Here is an 18,734-nt window from a genome sequence, read left to right as displayed (position 1 = left end):
TTGTAAGATGACTGGTTGGCACTATGCTTAGTTCCAATATACCCTCAACACATTACACTACAGTTGTAAGACTTGAATGTATAATAAAAACTCACTTTAGTTAGCAAGTAAACTCAAAGGCCCAAGCCAATCTACATGGACATCTTTACTTAGTATCCAAATCCATTTCTCTGGGAGACTGGGGAGGTCTGCTCACAGACCACAGACTTTTTTTTTAACCCGGAATTTACCATCAGAGCCTTTTCACCAGAGGATGAGTAAGACCAAATCTATGGAGAAAAAAAAAAAAAAAAGGTCCACAGCTAGTTTTGATGCCACATGCACACATGCCCCCTACATGCAATAGGTGGGATATATAGGTTTAGAATTTAAGAGGCAGTGCATCCTAATTCACTGATTTCCCCCTGGAATTTACAGAATTCCATAACGTTGAATTCTTAGGTAATTTTATTCAGAAGCACAGATAAATCCTTAAACGTCTACCTCCGGGCCAACTAAGTCTACAAAGAATATCCTGGTAGAATCATTTATTGCTGTGATACTAGTAAGCCTGTGAAGGTCTTAAAAAACATTTTTTTACATCCACATTTCTGACCTGAAACTTTAAAAACCCTTGACCAAGGCCATTCATTAAGAAGTGACAGGCCCTTCACCCTGGTATACTGCAAACACTATATAATAGGAAGTAAAATCTTAGGACCAATATCAGAAAGGCAAAGCGAGTTAGTACGTGAAGCCTCAAGAGAATGAGGGAAAAGCAAAGCACAGTGTGCTGGGGTGTTTATTAACCAGAGGCAAAGAGGCCAATTTTCCAGCTCATATCTGTCCATGGAATGAGGTTTCTAGAATCTGCAGAAATATGAGGGCAGAGACTACAGCTGGGACCCCAAACAATCCACTGTTAGCCCTTGAGCTAACACAAAGCTCAGAGTACAATCACTTTTCTTATATCCAAGGTTCATTCTGAACTGCTTCTCTTAGTGACATTTGATTTCACTGATTCGCCTCTGGGGATGTACTACTTGCCCTTCCACCCTGATCTTGACTTCAGCAACCACCCTGATTCCTTTTGGACTCAGCATTTGACTCTACTGAAATAATTTCTCCACCATTTCCCTCTGTCTAGACAACATGAAATTGTCATAAACGACACCTGAAGTACAATTAGTAGAGAAACTGCAATTTCCACTCTCCTCCCCCGTTCCCAAAAAGATTAGCACATTAACGTCCTCCAGCATGTCAATCAATACTACCCTGAGGAAGATTAACTCTGTAGAGTCTAGAAGCCATTCAATTCCCTGCTTGCTAAAAATTATGCATTTTCCCCCTGTACTATAATTAGAAGATGTAAATTGCCTTCTTTTTACTAGCACTAATGGCTATAATCTCAGAGTTCTGAATGCCTGCTAAATCGATACCTGTGTAAAAAGTCCTTACAAACACCACTTTACCCAGCTGCGCTTTATTTAGAAAAATCAGAGACAAAAGACAAAAGATAAGGCAGAAGAGGAGAGAAGCAATGAGAGAAAGGCATGACACAAGACCACCAGAACCAGGCAGTACTATTAACCATCATAAGAAGATGGTTTGAACCCACTGACAGTTCCTTGTGAGATGTCATAGTTTTATTCATTTATTTATTTATTTTGAGATAGAGTTTCGCTCTTGTTGCCCAGGCTGGAGTGCAATGGCACGATCTAGGCTCACCACAACCTCCACCTCCTGGGTTCAAGCAATTCTCCTGCCTCAGCATCCCAAGTAGCTGGGATTACAGGGATGCGCCACCATGCCCAGCTAATTTTGTATTTTTAGTAGAGACAGAGTTTCACTATGCTGGCCAGGCTGGTCTCAAACTCCTGACCTTGGGTGATCCGCCCACCTCGGCCTCCCAAAGTGCTGGGATTACAGGCGTGAGCCACCGCGCCCGGCCTAATGTCATATTTTTAAAAACCTGCAAGATCAAAGGACAACAAATCATGAAATAATTTATCAGTGCTTTTCAAGAGGAATGGAATGCCTGCCAGAAATGTGGCAATGTCTGCTGACATTTTTGGTTGTTGCTTCTGGGTGCCAGAGCACCACCGGTATGTGACAGGTGAAGGCCAGGAATGGTGCCAAACATCCTACAATGCACAGGACAGCCTCCCACGGTGAGGAATTATCCAGCCCCAAATGTCAATAGTGCTGCTGTTATAAAACCTTCTGATATATCTTAATGGTCTGAGACTAACCAAGAAAACTCTGAGTAACTAAAATATGAGGCAATTTAGTGTTTGAGCCTTAGAATCAGACAGATTGCAGTTTAAATTCCATCTTGTGTCACCCACTAGCTGTGAGACCTTGGGCAAGTTCATTATCCTCTGCTTCCACATTTGAGGGGAAATCTCTTATTTCACATGGTTATTATGATTAAGAACCTGTGTCAAGTACAGTAGCCAGTACAGTCTAATAACAGCCATTACTATTTTTTTCGTTAGATTACAGCTCCCAAAATATCTGCAGGGAATATGATGCCCTCTGTCCACTCAAGTCACTATGCCTAAAAAGGTACTTTGTCAGAAAGAAAGACATGTTGAAGAAGGGTGAATACTATAAAGGTATAAACAGGGGTACCTGAGCCCTGAGAATCACATGCACCCCATCCACGTAAACCAAGAACAGTCAGGTATCCATCTACCAATCTATGTGTTGGTCCATCCAACTAGTGATTCAAACAGAAATACCGAGTGCCTTCCGTTGGTTATATATATTAGTACTATATAAAATATAGATGTGGGCTGGGCATGATGTCTCATGCCTGTAATCCCAGCACTTTGGGAGGCTGAGGCAAGAGGATACCTTGAGCCCAGGAGTTCGAGACCAGCTCGGGCAATCATAGGGAGACCTCATCTCTACAAGAAATTTAAAAATTAGCTGGGCATGGTGGCACATGCCTATAGTCTCAGCTACTTGGGAGGCTGAGGCAGGAGGATTGCTTGGGCCATGGAGGTTGAGGCTGCAGTGAGCTGAGATCATACCACTGCATTTCAGCCTGGGCAACCGATTGAAACCCTGTTTCAAAAGTAAATAAATAGGCCAGGCGCGGTGGCTCACACCACACTTTTGGAGGTCAAGGCGGGTGGATCACCTGAGGTCAGGAGTTCAAGACCAGCTTAGCCATGACCAAAGTGGCAAAACCCTGTCTCTACCAAAAATACAAAAACTTAGATGGGTCAAGGCGAGGCGCGGTGGCTCATGCCTGTAATCCCAGTACTTCGGAAGGCCAAGGCGGGTGGATCACTTGAGGTCAGGAGTTTGAGACCAGCCTGACCAACACGGTGAAACCCTGTCCCTATTAAAAATACAAAAATTAGCCAGGAGTGGTAGCACGTGCCTGTAGTCTCAGCTACTCTGGTGGCTGAGGCAGAAGAATCATTTGAATCCGGGAGGCGGAAGTTGCAGTGACCCGAGATTGTGCCACTGCACTCCAGCCTGGGCAACAGAGCAAGACTCTGTCACAAAAAAAAAAAAAAAAAAAAAAATTAGCCAGCATGGTGGCAGGTGCCTATAATCCCAGCTACTTGTGAGGCTGAGGCAGAAGAACTGCTTGAACCCAGAAGATGGAGGTTGCAGTGAGCAGAGATCACGCCATTGCACTCCAGCCTGGGTGGCAGAGCGAGACTCTGTCTCAAAAAATAAACAGGCCAGGTGCGATGGCTCACACCTGTAATCTCAGCACTTTGGAAGGCCAAGGCGGGCAGATCACCTGAGTTCGGGAGTTCAAGACCAGCCTGACCAACATGGAGAAACCCCATCTCTACTAAAAATACAAAATTAGCCAGGCATGGTGGAATATGCCTGTAATCCCAGCTACTCCAGAGGCTGAGGCAGGAGAATCGCTTGAACCTGGGAGGCAGAGGTTGTGGTGACCTGAGATCGCATCGTTTGCACTCCAGTCTGGGCAACAAGAGTGAAACACCGGCTCAAAAATAAATAAAAAATAATAATAATAAATAAAATAAAATAAAATAAAATAGATATGGCCCTTAGAGTAGTCAATCTCCAAAGATGGCTCCAAAGAAATATCCTCTTGGTATTCTCACCCTCGTGTGGTCCCCTCCCACACTGAATCTAGACTGCTCTATCACTAGCTTTAATCAAGAGAATACAGCAAGCTGTGGCAATTCTGGGCCTACCGTTTTAAGAGAACTGACAGGCTTCCGTTTCCTTCCTTTTAGAACTGTCACTTTTGGAAACCTTAAGCTGCTATGTAGGAAGTCTGCTATCCCTGTCATCTATATAGCAAGAAATATAAAAAAAAAATTAAAATTAAAAAAAAGAAAAAAAGAAGCCTGGCTACTCTCAAGAGGCCATGTGTAGAGAAGAGCCCCTGAGTCTACATGACAAGGGAGAGAGACCCAGTTTATTCTAACTGGGCCTCCAGATGACTCTAGAGAAAACCCAAGGAAGATCAGCAGAAGAACTTTCCAACTGAGCCCAGTCTACACCCCACCAAAAAGAAAAAAAAAAAAAAAAAAACATGAAAAATAACTGAATCGGTTTTAAGTCACTAAGTTTTGGAGTACGGTTTGTTATACACCAATATGTGAACAAAATAGTTCCTTATCTTTGTAAAACTTTCAAGCTAGGCACAACAGCAACATTAGAACTAAGTCCATGAGGTTAGTTTACAGCCAAAATCACATCTCTCCTTGAAGGAAACTTGGCTACCAAAAACAAAAAAGCCATTTGAAAACAGGTCGTAATAAAGCAAGTGTAAACTTGCTCACTGTTTGTAAAGCATAAGGCCCCTGTTTAGTCAGAAGAGTCAATGTTCATTTAGAAAGACTTGCGCTCACTCCTATCTCAAGGCTCTCCATCTTTCTGAAACACATTTCTGCCCTGGGTGGCTCCCTTTCAATGTAGAAAATGGTCCTAGAATTTGAGAAATTAAGGCTATTTGTGCTACCTCCCTTATCAAAGAAGTAGGAGGCCAGGAGCAGTTGCTCACTCCTATAATCCCCGCACTTTGGGAAGTCAAGACGGGAGGATCACTGGAAGCCAGGAGTTCGAGACCAGCCTAGGCAACACAGCGAGACCCCATCTCTACTAAAAATACAAAAATTAGCCAGGCGTGGTGGCATGCACCTGTAATCCCAACTACTTGGGAAGCTGAAGCAGGAGAATTGCTTGAACCCAGGAGGTGGAGGTTACAGTGAGCCGAGATCATGCCACTGTACTCCAGCCTAGGTGACAGAGTGAGACTGTCTCAAAAAAAAAAAAAAAAAAAAAAAGGCAACCTATGGAATGGGAGAAAATATTTGCTAACCATATATCAGATAAATGTTTAATGTCCATAATATATGGGGAACTCCTACAACTCAATAACCAAAAAACCCTACAAATAACCATACTAAACAATGGGCCAAAGACTTGCATGCACATTTGTCTAATAATGATATACAAATGGTCAACAAGCATATAAGAAGATGCTGAACATGACTAATCATTAGGGAAATGCAAAGCAAAACCACAATTATTTATCGCCTCACACCTGTTAGGATGACCACTATAAAAAGAAAAAAAAACCCAGGAAATAACAAGTGCTGACAAGGATATGAAGTTGGAACCCTCATGCACTGTTGGTAGGATTGTAAAATGGTTCAGCTGCTATGGAAAACAGTATGGAGGTTCCTCAAACAATTAAAAATAGAACTACCATATGTCCAGCAATTCCACTTCTGGTTATGTATCTAAAAGAACTGAAAACAGGATTTTGAAGAGATATTTGCACACCCATGTTCCTTGCAGCATTTTTCAAAATAGCCAAAATGTGGAAGCAGCCTAAATGTCCATCAGTAGATGAATGGATAAAGAAAATGTGGTATATACATAGAATGGAATATTATTTAGCCTTTGAAAAGAAGGAAATTATTATACATACATACAACTTTTTCTTTTATTTATTCATTTATTTTTTTATTTTTTTTGGAGATGGAGTGTCGCTTTGTCGCCCAGGTTGGAGTGCAGTGGCACAATCTCGGCTCGCTGCAACCTCCACCTCCAGGTTCAAGCGATTCTCCTGCCTCAGCCTCTTGAGTAGCTGGGATTACAGGTGCCCACCACCGCACTCAGCTAAGTTTTGTATTTTTAGTACAAATGGAGTTTCACCATGTTGGCCAGGCTGGTCTCGAACACCTGACCTCAAGTGATCTGCCTGCCTTGGACTCCCAAAGTGCTGGGATTACAGGCGTGAGCCACCGCGCCCAGCCACTGTGACATATTAATAGATGATCCTTAAGGACATTATGCTAAGTGAAATAACCCAACCACAAAAAGACAAATACTGCAAGATTCCATTAATAAGAGGTATCTAAAGTGATCAAACTCACAGAAACAGAAAGTAGAGTGGTGGCTGCCAGGGGCTTGTGGGAGGGTGAAAAGGAGTCATTCAAAGGATACAGAGTTTCAGTCACGCAAGATGAAGAGGTTCCAGAGATCTATTGAACAATAATGTGTACTGTACACTTTTAAAATTATTAAGAGGATAAATCTATGTTATGTTTTCTATCACAGACACATGTACACGAAGATAAAAAGGGTTACATGTGCCAACAGAACAAAGAAAAGATAAACACCACCTTGCTGAGGTGAAATGACCCAAGGGGGCAGCAAGGAGACAAAGGCAGTAGAAGCTGGGCTACCTCTGTGTAAGGGAGGAAAAAAGCAGAAGAGGCAAAAAGATTCACACGTACCCTCTGATGCAACAAAGGAAAAGGGCACAATGTTAACAAGCTGCAATTCTCTTTCTATGACAAGGCCATACTTTCAGCCTCTGATTCCTTTATTATTACAATTTTCTATTCCTGCTTTAACTTGATTTTAATTTCCTGGCAAGTGACATCCAAGTCATGCAACCTTTTCATTGGAACCCACCACTCTGTCCAAGGTGCTCTGCAAAAGGTGCAGGCATTCTTCTCCAAGATTTTATATAGTCCGTTTACGTAGTCCAAAAGAAGGTTGCTCTCATACTGCATAATCCGGCGTAATGGAGATCTGCTCACTAAAGTGAGCCTCATCCAGCAAATAAGCTTGGAACCTCCATTTTCCCCCTTTGGAAACAGAGGAGGAGTTTGTTAATTGTTGCTATTTAAAAATCAGGCAGCTTCTCAGGTGAGGGGGCTGTCAGCATGTCAGCCTACAGCAAGCAGGGGGAGCCCCTGTGAGTGAATTAGGCAGGATGGGTGGGGTGGTGGAGTGGGTACTGCAATGACCAGTGACTCCCCCTGGTGGAGCCAAGTGGTAGGGCACTTAGGAAATATTTACCCACACCTAACCATCAACACTTTTTGCTTGAGCTAATGCAATGGCCAAGTACACAAAATTGGATTTAAGTAGGAAACATGACATCAGCCTAGCATAGACTAAGGCATCAAGAAAGTCCATGCCTTGACGAAAGGGGCTGCTGTTCTACTCAATTCCTGCTGACTGTTATGTGGGAATGTGAGCCTGTTTTTTCAACAGAATCCAGATACCTGAATTGATATGGAAAAAAAAAATCCAAATTTTTAGAAACACTGTGAGGCAAACGAACATACTTGAGGACTATTTTGCAACATCTGGGTTAATGTAACAACAGGCCCACCCATGAAAGCAAAATTTGCTCACACAAACATGTTGTCAGGAATGCTTCCAAGAAAGAGCAGAAATAAGATGTACTGAATCCTGCGACCACCCCCCAACCACTCAATAAATGTGTAAGAAATCCAGGAGGAGAGGATGCTACCTGCACAGTTCTAATGGGCTGGGACCAATTACAATAAGCAAAATATGTTATGCAAACAGAACCCCCTACACCTGGTGTTATTGTCTTGGAAAAACCTCCAAAGCACCCTTTAGAGCACTACTCTGAATAGATACAGTAGAGAAGGGGATCTGAAGGGGGAAGAACGAGTACGCGGGAAATTGCTCCCAACGTATTTGCAGCACATATACAGACTTCACTGTAGTCCCCAAGTGCTCCAACATCCTGAGCTGACAGAAGCGATTACATCTTTTCATGTTTCAGGATGTGTACAAAGCACACAGCACGCTCTACACCATTCAGCCCCAGAGAGAGGAATGATGAGGGATAATTTAGATCAGCCTAGCAGGTGCTAGCATGACCTGCAATGGAGGAAGGGCTGCCTGCCAAGCATACTGCCTGGAGGATCTGGAGGCTCATGCCCTCCCAACCAGGGCAAGCCTCCTCATTTGCATGCAATTCCCAAGAAAGAAAGTGAGGCTGGAGAACCTTGCTTCAGGCCAAATAGCACAAGAAACAAATTCTGTATGCATTTATGCCCGCTCTTAACCATCAAAGAATCCCACAAGAGCCAATACTTAGAGCATCTAGTCCAAAGTAGAGAGAGAGCAAGTGCAGGAGTCCCCTAACAATCTCTTTGGGGCCCTTATTGTCATAATGCCTTCTATTACTATAGCACCTGACTCTTCCAAATCACATTCCTATAAAGCAGGAGTTGGCAAACTATAACCTGTGGGCCAAAACCAGCTATGAATGGTTTTCATATTTTTAAATGATTGAAAAACATCAAAAGCATTTTTATGACTCGTGAAAATTATATGAAAATCAAATTTGTCTCCATAGTTTTATTGGAACACAGCCACACTCTCATTCATTGATTCATTCATTTATTTGAGACGGATTCTCGCTCTGTAGCCCAGGCTGGAGTGCAGTGGCATGATTTCAGCTCACTGCAACCTCCACCTCCCAGATTCAAGGAACTCTCCTACCTCAGCCTCCCAAGTAGTTGGGAAAACAGGTGCCTGCCACCATGCCGGCTAATTTTTGTATTTTTAGTGGAGATGTGGTTTTGCCATGTTGGCCAGGCTGGTCTCCGACTCCTGACCTCAAGTGATCCACCTGCTTCGGCCTCCCAAAGTGCTGGGATTACAGGCATGAGCCACCGCACCAGGCCCACACTCACTCATTTAGATATTGTCTGTGATTGCTTTCATACTACAACAGCAAAGTTGAGTAATTGCAACAGAGACTGTACAGCCTCCAAATCCTAAAATAATTTACTATCTTGACCTTTACAAAAAGCCTGCCAATGCCCGATATACAGGGTAGGGCAGGGAACACACACAGAATTCAGAGGCTCAAACAGAGTGACCTTCTTGGGCAGGTGAGCAGCAAAGGTAAGAAAGATTAACAGAATGAGGCTGGGTGCGGTGGCTCACGCCTGTAATCCCAGCACTTTGGGAGGCCAAGGTGGGTGGATAATCTGAGGTCAGGAGTTCAAGACCAGCCCAGCCAATATGGCAAAACCCTGTCTCTACTAAAAATACAAAAATTAGCCGGGCTTGGTGGTGGGTGCCTGTAATCCCAGCTACTTGGGAGGCTGAAGCAGGAGAATCACTTGAATTCGGAAGTTGGAGGATGGAGTGAGCAGAGATCTGCCACTGCACTCCAGCCTGGGTGACAGAGCAAGACTCCATCTCAAAAAAAAAAAAAAACAAAAAGATTAACAGAATGATATCCCTCCTTCACTCTATCCTCATTCCCATACTGCCAAAGAGAAAATGGGTTGCCTAACCACCCCCAATGACAAATACATTCGATATCTAAATGTTACTGCCAGCTGGGAGCGGTGGCTCACGCCTGTAATCCCAATACTTTGGGAGGCCAAGGGCAGCAGATCACTTGAGGTTAGGAGTTCGAGACCAGCCTGGCCAACATGGTGAAACCCTGTCTCTACTGAAAATACAAAAAATTAGCCGGGCATGGTGGTGGGCGCCTGTAATCCCAGCTACTCAGGAGGCTGAGGCAGAAGAATCACTTGAACCTGGGAGGCGGAGGTTGCAGTGAGCTGAGATTGGGCCACTGCACTCTAGCCCGGGTGACAGAGCAAGACTATGTCTCAAAAATAAATTAATTAATTAATTAATATAAAATTACTGTCTTATGAAAAGGCAAGAGATGCCTGGATTTTTCCAATCACTTAGTAAGGCACAGAAGACTAAGTGGATGAAGGCCAGTATGTATGTGATTGTCAGAGATAGAACAGGGCTATGTTTTTCTCATACAAGGGTGTCAGAGAACAAATTTACACTAACACCTCAAGGTGGCAATTATTAGAATAAAACAAAAGTTTTTCTCAAAAACTTGAGGAGGAAGCTCCTGAAAACCCATAGTAGGAGAATTTACTACTGATAAGCTTAAGAGCTTATGGGGGAAGAAAGGCTGAAGAGTTCTTTTGAGACGTTGTTTCCCTCTTTTGCCCAGGCTGGAGTGCAGTGGTGTGATCTTGGCTCACTGCAACCTCTGCCTTCCGGCTTCAAGCGATTCTCCTGCCTCAGCCTCCCGAATAGCTGGGACTACAGGTGCCCACCACCATGCCCAGCTAATTTTTGTATTTTTAGTAGAGATGGGGTTTCACCATGTTGGCCAGGCTGGTCTCAAACTCCTGACCTCGTGATCCGCCCACCTCGGCCTCCCAAAGCACTGGGATTACAGGCGTGCGCTGGGATTACAGTGCTCGGCCTTAAGAGTTCTAATCTATGAAATCTATGAAATAAAGTTCAGTTAAATAAAACAGGAAATAAGAAACACTTTATATATCTTACATTAGTAATAATGAATAGTATACAATTAATTTTCATTTACCACTAACAACTCTCATACTCTTGGGCACTAGCAATTCCACTTCTAGAACTTCATCTTCTGAAAACACTTAAGTACACAAAGATCCTGCAACACTGTGAAAAAGAAAACAAAACATGGCCAACATGGTGAGACCCCGTCTCTACTAAAAATACAAAAATTAGCCAGGCGTGGTGGCGCACACTTGTAATCCCAGCTACTCAGGAGGCCGAGGCACGAGAATCACTTGAGCCCGAGAGGTGGAGGATACAGTGAGCCAAGACTGCACCACTGCACTCCAGCCTGGGCTACAAAGCGAGACTCTGTCTCAAAAGAAAAAAAAAAAGGAAAAGAATTAAAATAAATGGAAAAATGTGTTTTGATTAGCATAGAAAAAATCCTGGAGTTAACACATGCACAAATTGTTAATAGCAGATCTCTGAGCAGTGGCTTTAAGAGGATATTCACTTTCTACAGTCGTACATTTCTGTAATGTTTGATTTTTTACAAATGAATTGGCAATAGTTTTGTAAGCAGCAAAAAACAGGCATTTCATTTCCATTTATGATCTCTTGTTTACTATAAATTTTTCAAGCTCTCCCTTCCTCACAGTTCAATAACACGCCTTCTTGTTTGGAGGTTGGGGAAGAGTGGAGGGGCTTTGTTGCAGGTAATATGCCTGCTGAGACAATTGATTCATTCATTTGTTCACCCGTTCATCAGCTCTTCACCCAAACATTTAGGGCCTCTCTTATTCTGACAGAATCAGTCACTCCTCCTTTTTGGTTTTCAACACAGTCTCAAGACACAAATCAATCTAAAAGTGTGCAGAGTTGGCCTAGCTTTAATTTACGCTACTTAGCTCCTAGGTCTATTCTCAACCAGCAGCCACAGTTATCTTTTTAAAATATAAGATCATGCTACTCCACTTCTGATGGCTTCCCAAGTCACTCAAAGGAAGAGGCAAAAATCTCTTAAATGGCTTAGAAGACCCTGCATAATCTCATCCTTGTCACCTCTCCAACTTCATCTTCTATCACTCCATCCCTTGCTGTGCTCCAGCTGCACTGGCTGACGGTGCCAAGCATCTCAGAGATTTTGCATTCGCCCTTTCCTCTGTCTAAAATGTCCTTCCCCTAGTGTCGACGGGGTTTGTTTTCGCATTTCTTTAAGGTCTCCTCTGCTCCAGTGTAACCTTATCAAACTTCTTTTGATGATCCTATTTCAAATTGCAGCATCCCCTACATTTTTTATACATTTCTCTTTTTTGCCATAGAACTTGTCACTGTCTGGCATACTAGATATCTTATTTTTTTATTGTCTTTCTCCCATTAGAATGAGAGAATTATTGCTGGCATTTAAACAGCACCTGGTGCCAGCTGGGTGCGGTGGCTCAGGCCTATAATCCCAGCACTTTGGGAGGCCGAGGCGAGCGGAGCACCAGAGGTCAGGACTTCAAGACCAGTCAGGCCAACATGGTGAAACCCCATCTTTACTAAAAATACAGAAAAGTTAGCCAGGCATGGTGGCAGGAACCTGTAATCCCAGCTACTTGAGAGGCTGAGGCAAAAGAATCACTTGAACCCGGGAGGCGGAGGTTGCAGTGAGCCCAGATCGCACCACTGCACTCCAGCCTGGGCAAGAAGAGCGAAACTCCATCTCAAAATAAAATAAAATAAATGGCACCTGGAATGCAGGTGTTTGGTAAATATCTGTTAATGGAATGAGTGAATGGATGGATGCATGGATCAATCACAGTTTACAAGCCCAACTCTCAGCATTATTAGGAAGAACCAAACCCATCCAGGGAGCAGCCCTTGTGCATACTCCTCAGTTCCCTCTTCCTTTTTCTGAGAGACAGGGTCTCCATTCTGTTGCCCAGGCTGCAGTGCAGAGGTGCCATCATGGCTCACTGCAGCCTCAACCTTCTGAGCTCAGGCGATCCTCCCACCTCAGCCCCACAAGTAGCTGGGACTACAGACACATGCCACGATGCCCAGCTAATTTTTGAGCTTTTTGTAGAGATAGGGTTTCACCAGGGTGCCCAGGCTGGTCTCAAACTCCTGAGCTCAAACCATCTGCCCAACTTGGCTTCTCAAAGTGCTGGGATTACAGGCATGAGCCACCACGCCCAGCCTTCAGTACCCTATTCTAAAGCCTGAGTTTACCTTCCCCAGCTTCCCTTCCCTTCCATCTCTTAAACTAAGTTTGTTAATTCCACCACAGGCTTTGTCTCCTTTTTATTTCCCAATACTTGGTCCTCTCTCTTCCTAGAAAGAACACGTCATAATTTGCCTGTATCACAAATGAAATTCTCACGGTTGAGGATTCTTTCCTATTTGTCCTTAAATGCCGAACTTCTAACTAAGAAGAACTCAGAAGTTAGAAAGCGTTTATTGTATAGTATCTTGAATACCAAAGACAACAATTCCACCAGTTTTTTCAGGGGGAACTATTCACACCCCGCATAATTAGAGGTAAAGCAAAACTTTCTGCTAACTAACATAAGGATTCTGACCTCCACAAGAAAAAAAGGACCTACAAGTTTCTCAAAACTTAACAAGGTTCACTCTCATGATGCTCAGACTCCAAAACAAAAGATGAGAGCAAACATTTTCTCAAACCCTAAAAATCCTACTTCTAAGCAAATTTAATGAATGCTTTCCACAGAAACTTAAAGAAAAAGCATCAGTGGGAAAGAACCTTCGCATTTAAATTGGATTATCCACATGTAATTTTTGAACTAAATCAAGACCAAGTATACTTCATAGAGATTGCAGAAGAATCTTTAAGGAGAAAAAAAATACCAACAGCACTGACTGGCAGAGATAATAATATTACTGAGGTGCCAAGCCAAAGACCTAATAATATTAGAGATGCCAAGCCAAAGACCAACAAAATGGTCTCAAGAGCAAGCTGTATTCAATAGGAATGGGGTACCAAAAAGATAAAAAAAGAGAAGGCTGCATATGATGCCAGTGCTCTCAAAGAAAGCGCAGGCCCTGAGTCATCAGTGTAAAGCCAATATGAAGGACACATATTGGCCAGGTGCAACAGACTTATTACAGGCTTCAGGACAACCCATTCACAAGTTAGGAACATAGCACACAGTGAAACATCAGAGGTCACCACAGCTCAAGTTATGGAAGGTGTGACTTCCTTGTACAACTCTAAGTAATACCGTTTCATTTATTTAACAAGTGATTATTGAGCCAATGACTCTCTGTGAGACCAAATGATGTGATATAGTAATAGGTTTTTTTATCTTTTTTACTAAAAAGGCCAAACAGGACTTATATTGCATACGACATCATAAGGAATAGAATTTCAATTCTACTTATTCAATTCAACTAACATTTACTGAGCATCTACTGTGTGGCCAGGTAGTATTCTAGGTAGACAAGGGATATATACAGACATGATCACTGCCTTCAGGGAGCTCACTGACAGAAAGGTAAACAGATAATTTTCTGTCATGGGTGCAATATCACAAAGAAGTATGTAGTACACATGCAACAAAGAAAAGGAAGTGATTACTTGGGACGGTCAGGGAAGGTTTCCCAAGGGACACGGTGACAGCTGTGCTGGGTTTTGAATAATAAATTGTGTATATTTCCCATCCAAAGAAACTGGGAGAGATTAGATATCGAAACTCTTTAGACTCAGCTAGATCAATGGCACAGAAAAACTACTAAATTTGGACCCCTTTCTATAGTAGTCAGGCTAAGAAGACTGCTAGTTTCCTCATTTTTAGGTTGCCGGCCCCCTTTTGTGGACCTACAATCAGCCCCGTAGATACACCCATTTATTTTCCTCCATCAATGTTTGGGCCGAGGCCTCCCTGGAGAATCCCCAGGTGATTGGAGCTGAGGGATCAAATAAGTGTGGTGGCCCACAAAGCCTCAAAGGGCTTCAGACTGTTCTAAGCTCCAAAGCAATTCCCCTATAAAAGTCTAAGAAACTTAGCAATCCTAACCTTGATGGCCACATTTCACACTAAGGCCGTCAATGTACTTCCCCAGTCTTCATCTATCATGAGAGAAAAAGACCTAAATTCTCAGAAGACGCTCAGTCTTACTAAATACTCCAGACCCAAACCTTTCTTAACTACCTGGAGACAGAATACAGAAACAATTAGTGCTTCTAGGAGGAGATTGAGACCAATTTTTATCTCTCTCAGTTGCTGGAATTTTAATAGTGAACATCCCTAACAGGGATCACTTTATTAGGACTAATCAGTGTAGTTCTATGGGCAAATAACTAAAACAGCATTTCTCCTAGAAGCATTGTGTTAGTTACCATTCTACCCAAAAATAATAATTACAAATTATCTAACAGACCTCCAATTTCTTAGAATAAGAGTTGACTGAAGAGTCCCCTCAGGCAATAACCTACATGAGCAACAGAGGTTTTGACGAAGAAAACTGTTGTTTGAAGGCACTGATTTCAAATGAAATGGAGGAAAGGGTGCCCTCTTCAGGGCCCAGGAGTTCGAACTCAACTTTTGCTTACCAACGCCTCTTTAAGAAATCATTTACTCTCTCTGTTTTCTCATCAGAGAGAGACTAGACTATAAAAGTTCTAGGCTCCCTCCAGTTTTAACTTGCCATTGAAACCATTTTCTTTTTCCTAATACCAGCCTTTAAAGGCCAAGGGCACCCTACCGCAAGGAGCCACAATACCCTGATCTTCTGCTGAATCCTGCACTCCCACAGAGAAATTGTTTCTTTGAAGTGAAGCAAAGGCCCACCACTCAAGTTGCAATGTAGCGTCAGACTATTATAAAAATACAGCTTGCCCTCCACTGCCCACAGGCAAAAGGAGACAAACCGTGTACTGGTTATTACCACTTGGCAGCACACAGCTACACTGAAATACACACTGTATGTTTATTAATACTCTCACTATTTGCAAACACTATTAAATATCCCAGCAGCACCAAGGATCCAGACATCTCTCCTTAGCCTATCTTCTACTACAACGCCAATGAACAAAACTTTCTCCTTTCAAGTACAATCACCTTGTGTGAACTCCACTCACTCAGGAACAACAGTCATCTACAAAAACAGGCTTTGTTAAAAGAACCAACCTCGTACACAAACAGCAGGGACACCTTTTCTTCCCAGTCATCCTAACCTAGCAGCAGCAGCCCAACAGTGACACCTGCTGGAGAACTAGAAGCAAGGGTTGGCTCATCACCTAGAGACTTTCAGCCCCTTTAGAAGGCAGAGGAAGAGGCAGACCAGCACCTGTTTGTCTTAGTGATTTACATCAGAATGCAGCCATTCAAATGGTGGTCCTTCTTTAATGTGTACGCACTTAGAATATTTTACAACATAATTCATTTTTGAGACAGCTGTCAGCCCTTATGGTATACGACATCCTAGCTCATTTAAGTGATTCCATACCAATAATGTAACTACTGTATTAATATACTATCTTACAATGAGAACCCTGAGTTATTTGTATATTTTAAAAGAAAACGAGCAAAAATATAAAATTGTTTACAGTGAGATGGCCAGGGACTTCATTTTTATAATACACATTTTTAAATGGTTGAACTTTAAACCACAATGCATATATTTTTTGGCACCAGAAAAGAAAAAAATACTTAAACAAAAAATTATGGTACATCCTTAATAGTTTCTGGGGTTTTTTTTAGATGGAGTCTTGCTCTGTCGCCCAGGCTTGAGTGCAGTGGCGCGATCTCGGCTCACTGCAACCTCTGCCTCCCCGGGTCCAAGTGATTCTCCTGCCTCAGCCTCCATGTAGCTAGGACTACAGGCATGCACCACCATGCCTGGCTAATTTTTTTTGTATTTTTAATAGAGACACGGTTTTACCATGTTAGCCAGGCTGGTCTTGAACTCCTGACCTCAGGCAATCTGCCTGCTTCGGCCTCTCAAAGTGCTGGGATTACAGGTGTGAGCCACTGCACCTGCCCAGTAGTTTCTGGGTTTTAAATAACCTACTTTATTAAGTGATTAATAATATTTTAGATGTATAATATCATAGCCATTAGTCACGTGATTATTTAAATTAATTAAAAATTTAAAGATTACATTTATTTTCTCAGATCACAGTAGCAGCATTTCAAATGCTCAATAGCCACGTGTGGCCAGTGGCTACCATCTTACATAGCACAGATAAAGAACATTTCCATCAGTGTAAGAAGTTTTATTGGACAGCATTGCTCTAGAAAATCTAGTGTTTACAGACAAAATTATCTGATATCTAGGTGCGGGGAGCAGATGGAATATAGATTAAGGAAAGCTAGCCAAACATTGATAATCTTTGAAGTCAGGTTATAGGTGTATGGAAGCTCAGTTATACTTTTCTCTTCGTTTTTATATATGTTTGAAGATTTCCATAATAAAATATTAAAAGAAAAAAAGTGGTTCACTTAAAAATGAAGTTATCGGCCAGGCGCAGTGGCTCACACCTGGCTGAATCCCAGCACTTTGGGAGGCCAAGGTGGGCGGATCACCTGAGGTCGGGGGTTTGAGACCAGCCTGATCAACATGGAGAAAACCCGTCTCTACTAAAAATACAAAATTAGCTAGGCGTGGTGGTGCATGCCTGTAATACCAGCTACCCGGGAGGCTGAGGTAGGAGAATCACTTGAACCCAGGAGACGGAGGTTGTGGTGAGCCGAGATCACACTATTGCGCTCTAGCCTGGGCAACAAGAGCGAAACTCCATCTCGAAAAAATAAAAATAAGTTATATTAAGGAAAATGCCATGAAGGGCAGCTTGCACAAATCTTTAGTCATGAAGACCAGAGTTCAAATTCTCACTCAGAGACCTATTATATGATCTTTAACAAGAAACTGACTTCCCTGAGCCTCACTTTCCTCAACTATAAAACGGAAAATTGAATACCTGACTTGCATAGAGTTGCTGTTGAAGGCAGAAGGAATTATTTCAAAGCGAGAACACAATACCTAACACATAGTAGGCCCTCAGTAACTGGTATCTCTTTTTTTCTTTTTTTCTTAAGATGGAGTCTTGCTCCATCACCCAGGCTGGAGTGCAGTGGCGTGATCTTAGCTCACCGCAACCTCCGTCTCCTGGGTTCAAGCGATTCTCCTGCCTCAGCTTCCCAAGTAGATGGGACTACAGGCCTGCGCCACCAAGCCCGGTTAATTTTTGTATTTTTAGTAGAGACAGGGTTTTACCATGTTGGCCAGGCTGGTCTCGAACTCCTGACCTTAAATGGTCTGCCCGACTCAGCCTCCCAAAGTTCTTGGATGACAGGCGTGAGCCACCGTACCCGGCAGTAACTGGTCTCTCTAATTATCATCAAACAATAGAGTTTATTTAAACCACTCAGGTATTTCTCAGAATAGCATATGAAGAGGTACTACTAAAGCAGAATGGACAAAAGCTAACCAGAGCACACTGGTATTACGGAAACAGCAACTGCTTGGTTTCTTAGAGCAGTAACTGAAGACAGTCCTTTTACAAAGATCTTTAATAAACTTTTGAAGTGCCTACTACATGTCATGCCCTGTGTTGACTGCCTTCTCACCTCTCTTGGCAAAGAGGAAGAACAGAGGCTCAGGCTCCTAATGAAGACCAGTATGCAAGGCACGATATTCCAAAACCAGGAATTGAGGAGCTGTTAATCCAGAACTGGTTTCAAGCATATGGGCAGAGTTAGCAACCTCTCTATTTTGTCCATCTTTCACATCCAGTCAAGTCTCCCTCCGTTTCCCACCCCAAGCCCTTAGTAACTGCCTAAGAACCTACACGTACCATACCCTTTCCTCCCTTAGCATGTGCTGTTTCCCTAAAATAAAAAGGTCTTTCTCTCTCCAAATCCTACCCATCTTTCAAGACTTGATTTTGCAAAGCCTTCTTGGATGATACTTCCCTCTCTCTGAGACTACATCCAATCTCAGTACCATATAATGAAGCATTTGCTCATCTATACTTTTGAAAAATTTCGTTGTCTTGCCTCCACAATAACACTGTAGACTCAGGTGGGTAAAGACCATGTATTATACTTCTTTTGTATTTCCCACAGTGCCTAGCACAGTGCTAGAAAATTTGTAACCATTCAACTAATACTTATTGACTGAGTGACTGTCTAAAGCATCCTCCCAAA

At 42.7% G+C, this 18,734-nt stretch overlaps 1 protein-coding gene across 15 annotated transcripts in view; it reads right to left on the bottom strand.

The window, feature by feature from the left end:
* Positions 1 to 18,734, bottom strand: part of AMBRA1 (autophagy and beclin 1 regulator 1) — a 198,378-nt gene that overhangs the window by 128,275 nt on the left and 51,369 nt on the right. The gene's annotated exons all lie outside the window — the stretch shown is intronic.

Source organism: Pongo pygmaeus, chromosome 9 (assembly GCF_028885625.2).
Source record: "Pongo pygmaeus isolate AG05252 chromosome 9, NHGRI_mPonPyg2-v2.0_pri, whole genome shotgun sequence".
NCBI classification, from domain to species: domain Eukaryota; kingdom Metazoa; phylum Chordata; class Mammalia; order Primates; family Hominidae; genus Pongo; species Pongo pygmaeus.
The sequence above is the reverse complement of the archived record's forward strand: the minus strand, read 5'-3'. Positions and strand labels throughout refer to the sequence as shown.